This window comes from Jaculus jaculus, chromosome 5 (assembly GCF_020740685.1).
Source record: "Jaculus jaculus isolate mJacJac1 chromosome 5, mJacJac1.mat.Y.cur, whole genome shotgun sequence".
Classification (NCBI taxonomy): Eukaryota; Metazoa; Chordata; class Mammalia; order Rodentia; family Dipodidae; genus Jaculus; species Jaculus jaculus.
In genome coordinates, this window is record NC_059106.1 from 21,690,045 (window position 1) to 21,695,781 (window position 5,737).

A 5,737-nucleotide genomic window follows, 5' to 3' on the forward strand; every position below is an offset into this window, starting at 1 on the left:
AGACCCTCAGATAGTGGTGCTCCACCAACGTGTTCCCAAATTCTGACCTATGGAAGCCCTCATCAGTAACAAATTGATATTCTTTATATAAAAAAAAACATTATTTGAGAGAGAAAGCAAGAGGCAGACAGAGAGATAATGGGTGTTCCAGGGCCTTCACATACTACAAATGAACTCCAGGTGCATGTGCTACCCTGTATATCTGGCTTTACATGAGTACTGGGACATCGAATCTGGGTCCTTTGGCTTTTCCAGCAAGCCCCTTAATTGCTAAGCCATACCTCCAGACCAGATATTCTTATAAGCACTACATCTGGAGATGAATTATTGTATAACAATAAGTAGACAGAATTCCCTCCTCCCAAATCCACCACATCTATTACTATTGCTATGCCTACCCCTATAAAACAATAGTGCTTTTATCTGTTGCAATCCTCTGTTGGATAACAGGTGTGGGGTCCAGGTCTAGAGTCACTGGTCATTATACCCAGTCTCTAGTGCAAGGCCTTGAACATGCAAAATATTAAATAAGTTTGGGGGGGCTGAGTAAATAGATGGATACATAGATTAATGGAAGGGATAGATGGATGGATAGGTAAAAAAATCAGTATTTCCCACAGATTTTATAGGACCATAAAAATTGATTAACATAAGGCTGAGAAGATGGATAAGTGGTTAAATGTTCTTGCTTGCAAAGCCTGTCTGCCCATAGTCAACTTCCCAACCACTCATAGTGGCAAGAAACCCTAGTGCCCAAGTGTACACATAAATACAGACAGACACTCATGTGTGCATAAGTAAATAAGAGATTATTTTAAACTAATGCACATAAACTGTTATAACATCTTAAGTAAAAAACTGTCAGTCTTGAATGCTATCCGTTACTCATCTTAACCTATATTCAGAGAGGTCTACAATCACAATTTCCTAATGACCAATTCAAAAACTTTCATCCATTGATTCTATGCTGACTTATGCAAACTATAATACAACTATTTGATTACTTATCTGTATCCCTATTATCTATAAGTCTGTGAGAACTAAGACTATGTTTACATTGCTTATCACTGATCCTCAGAATCTAGAAGAGTGTGTGATATATCTGTGTGTCTGCACATGTGTATGCCATATATGTATGTGTCTGTACATGTGTGTGTTAAATCAGGGAAGAATATGGGAAGAAGAGAAATGTGTTATGTAACAGATTCCTCCAAACTGAAATATTCCTTCTTGAAGGAAGGAGGGAGTCAAGAGATCAAGAAGTCTGAGAGAGGGCTGGATAGGTGAGTCAATGGTTAAAGTTACTTGCTTTCAAAGCTTGATGGCCTCAGTTCAATTCCCCAGCACCCATGTAAAGGCAGATGCACAAAATGGCACACTGCATCTGGAGTTCATTGGCAGTGGCAAGAGGCCCTAGTGCACCCATACCCCCCCACCCTCCTTGAAAATAAATAAATTTTTTTAAATGATGTCTGGGGAACTTAAAAAGGTCACACAACCACCTTGCAAGTTTCTAAAAGCAGTAGACAACTGTTGAGGGGCAGGCTTTAACCACTGTAGCAGTTTACACAAGGTCAACAAGTCTGGTAAAGGGGCTGCAAGACCCCTTCCCAAGGATAATGAAAGGGAAAACAATGGCTTGGGAAGAGACTCCCCAGTAAGCCAACCTGTCTGCAGGTGGTGCACTACACTTCAGGGACACAGCTGCCGGGAGGGGTCACCTTGCTGAGGTGGGCTCTACAGTGGCACAGCTGCCTGCGAGCTAGCCATGGCTCCTGTAAGCGACCCCTCACCCTGCTCTGTAAGTGACCCCAGTAAATTCACTGGCTCACCACAAGTGGTTTGGGGGGCAATCATACTTTGGTCTGTTGGCTGAGCCTTAGCCTGGAGAATATACATGTGTTTGCATCTCCCCAGGGAAAAAGTTGCATGTGACAAAATGTTAACAGAACTTCAACATAATAAACCTTTCTCCCAGAGTCTACTCTTCACATATCAGCCAGTTATATGACTCAAAATACATCATTCTTCTGCTCACCACCATTCAATGGTTTCCCTGTCCACAGAGATTCCTAAAACTCCTACTATGCTAGGAATCCCTAAATACTTTAGCCTCCTAACACATCTTCTCCCTATTTCTTCCATATTCCATCTCATCCACTGCTCTCTAATCACAGTAGCCCCTGGATTATTCTTGAATATACCAGGCCCTTGTCCATTACCTTAAACAAAAGAATAGTCCTGCCAACCAAGCGGGACAATACAGCCAACCCCGGGCTTGCTTCTAAGATCAATAATGCTAACCAAGACATCACTTACTTCTCCTCTCTACTCTGCCACTTTCTATGCTAAGGTCATGGTCTCCTCCTATGGTTACAAAGACACTGACAGTTCTAAGCCTTGTGCTCTCTGATGACAGTACACGGAGAAGAAGACAAGAGGGGTATTAACAAAGGATTCTAGGCTCAAAATACATTCTGTTGAAAGAGGAAAGCTTTCCAAAAAAAAAATACTAGCAGAATTCCACTTATATCTTACAGGCCAGGGCAGACCCATGGCAAAGGGAACCGACTCCTATGACTGTGCTACCATCCATCACCAGGAAGAACAGGACAGCCAGCCCCTACTGGACACCATGACAGGTCACTGGGTTAAGAAAGAAGAGCCCCAATCTCAGAATAGATGGTCCCAAACTGACAGTGGTTCAACTTGTATTTTTTTTTGGGGGGGGGGTTTCAACGTAGGGTTTCATTCTAGCCCAGGCTGACCTGGAATTCACTATGTGGTCTCAGGGTGGCCTTGAATGCACCATGATCCTCCTACCTCTGCCTCCCAAGTGCTGGGATTAAAGGCATGCGCCACCACGCCCGGCTTCAACTTGTGATGTTTTTCATCTTCACGATGGGGCTGAGGTGATACGTAGTCAACACAAATAGTTCTTTGAATCTTCAAGCTAGAGGGTTTTTCAATTTTTATTGATAATTTTATACATGTATATATTTTGATCATAATCCCTTTCCATTAACCACCCACCTCATTCCCCTTCCACTGAACCCCTTCTCCTTCCCAACTAGTCCCTCTTCTACATTGATGTCTTCCTTTGCCAGGCTAGTAATACGTGGTATAATGCCCTCTCAGGAGGCTGTGCAACACATTGAGCCACAGTGCCCAGGGTATCATGTGGCCATCAAAAGACACCCGTTGTGAGGCTGAGCTAGGCTGTAGCTTAGATGTGTTCAGTGTGTTCTCATCTTATGCTGTTTCAACCTTTAGTTGGGTTTGTCAAGGCACAGTCCTTTCCTAAGTTGATAAGCACCTACACCTGCTCTGCATTAACCTTGTGACACTTGTAATAACTACCCCTGACACACACACACGATTATTTACCTACCTAAATGTTGCCTTCCAGTTTGAATGCCCTTATTCTGCAGGCTTCTCTGTGTCATGATAAAGATCAGAGTCCTCCTATAGGCCATTCCTTGGGTGTGCTTACATCTCTGCAATAAAGACAAGCAGGCTGCCTTTGACATATATTTTAAAAGGAGAAGAAAAATTCTCATAACAATATTTTGCACTATTCCTTCCCTGCTCCTTCTTAAAAATTAAAGATCATTTCCTGTCATTACTGACATTTAAAAAAACAGACATTCAAATTCAATAATTATATTTCAAAGTCCCTCAGCATAAAACTATGGCATCTCAATAAATTATTCCAGTGAGGAAGTTTGAATGACTCATGCCTAGCTGTGTTGATAACACTATTTCTTAACTAACATTTTACCATTCAGTTTTTTAAAAATAACAGAATGAGGGCTGGAGCGATGGCTCGGCAATTGAGGTGCTTGCCCGCAAAGCCTAATGACTTGGGTTTGGTTCCACAGTACCCACATAAAGGCAGATGCACAAAGGGGCACATGCATCCTGTAGTTTGCAGCAGCCAGAGACCCTGGCACACCCACTCTCTCTGTCTATCTCTCTCTGTCTGTCTTTCACTCTGCTTGCAAATAAATAAAAATATTTTCTTTTAAAAAACACAGAATGAGAGCTGGGCGTGGTGGCGCACGCCTTTAATCCCAGCACTTGGAAGGCAGAGGTTGGAGGATCTCTGTGAGTTCGAGGCCATCCTGAGACTACATAGTGAATTCCAGGTCAGCCTGGACTAGAATGAGACCCTACCTTGAAAACCCAAAACAAAACAAAACAAAGCTCAGAATGAAAGCAATGTTGTCTTTGACACTCCTACCTCTGGCGTTACGAGAACATAGAATTAAAATCTTCATATGACCATATTAGTGGGCTTGACCTCTGCTCTTTGAAGGTCATTGCTGCTGAGAAGCTGGGAAACAAATTGTAACATCCAAAATGTCCACGGAAAACAAAGGGAACATCAGTCTTATCATGGAAGATGAGAATGGAAAATAGAGAGAACCATTCCTTCACATGCTATCTCTTTTTATCGCTGTGTATGCATGGACGAAGTGTGCGGATGTGTGTGAGTACAGGTGTGTGTGGAGGTCAGAGGGCAACCTTGGTGTCAGTCGTCTGAGGCCGGTCTCTTCTTGTTCACCATCATGTTCACCAGGCTGGCTGGCCTACAAGCTTCCAGGGATGATTCTCCAGGCTCCACCTCCAATTTTGCTGTAGTCATACTGGTATTACAGCTGTGTAGGTTCTGGAGATCTGAACTCAGGCCATCAGGCTTGCATGGCAAGTGCTCTGACCCACTGAGCTATCTCCCCTGCTGACCAAATGGGAGTTCTAGAACAGGTGCTGCATGAATAGACGGGTGAATGAATCAAGGGCTTTGTCAGAAAGGTGAATTTAGATGCATCTTAAATCCTGCACAAGAGCTGGAGAGATGGCTTAGTGGTTAAGGCACATGCCTGAGAAGTCTAAGGACCTTGGTTTGATTCTCCAGGTCTCCCGAAAGCCAGATGCACATGGTGGCGCATGCATCTGGAGTTTGTTTGCAGTGGCTAGAGGACCTGGTGTGCCCATTCTCACTCTCTTTCTCTCTCTCTTTCTCCCACTTTCTGTCTCAACTAATTAAAAATGAAATAAATAAAAAAAAAAAAACACCTGCACAAAACAGCCAGCCTACATAAGTCCTCACTCCCTCTAACTTTGGCCATGTGCTGGCACAAAAGCAGCTTGTGGGAAGGAAGGGTTTATTTTGGCTTACAGACTGGAGGAGAAATTCCATGATGGTAGGGGTAAATTTGACATGAGCAGAAGGTGTACATCACCCTGGACAAGATCAGGTAGACAACAGCAGTGGGAGAGTCTAACAAACACTGGCAAGAAGAAACTGGCTATAATACCCATAAGCCTGTCCTCAACAATACATCTCCTCCAGCAAAACTCCAATTCTCAAATTGCCATCAGTTGGGGGCCTAGCATTCAAAGCACATGAGTTTATGGGGGATACGTAATTCAAACCACCACACTATGACTCATCTTAACTATTACCATTTATCAGCTCATCTTCTTTGACTTTTATGTTTCTGTAACAGAAATTACAGAAATGCTCAGGATTAGTAAAACTAAACTCAGCCCTCTGCCTCTGCATTTATCTCCCAGCAGAATGGATAATATTCCAGGAAAGCATCCTTTCAGCACTTTGGTTTTCATGAGTTTTATCAGCCCACACCCAGCCACTAGTCTTTGGTTCCACATTTAATTTGGGATGTAAAGTACAGCCACTCTAAACATCCTGCCTGGAAATGTAGCATTAAAA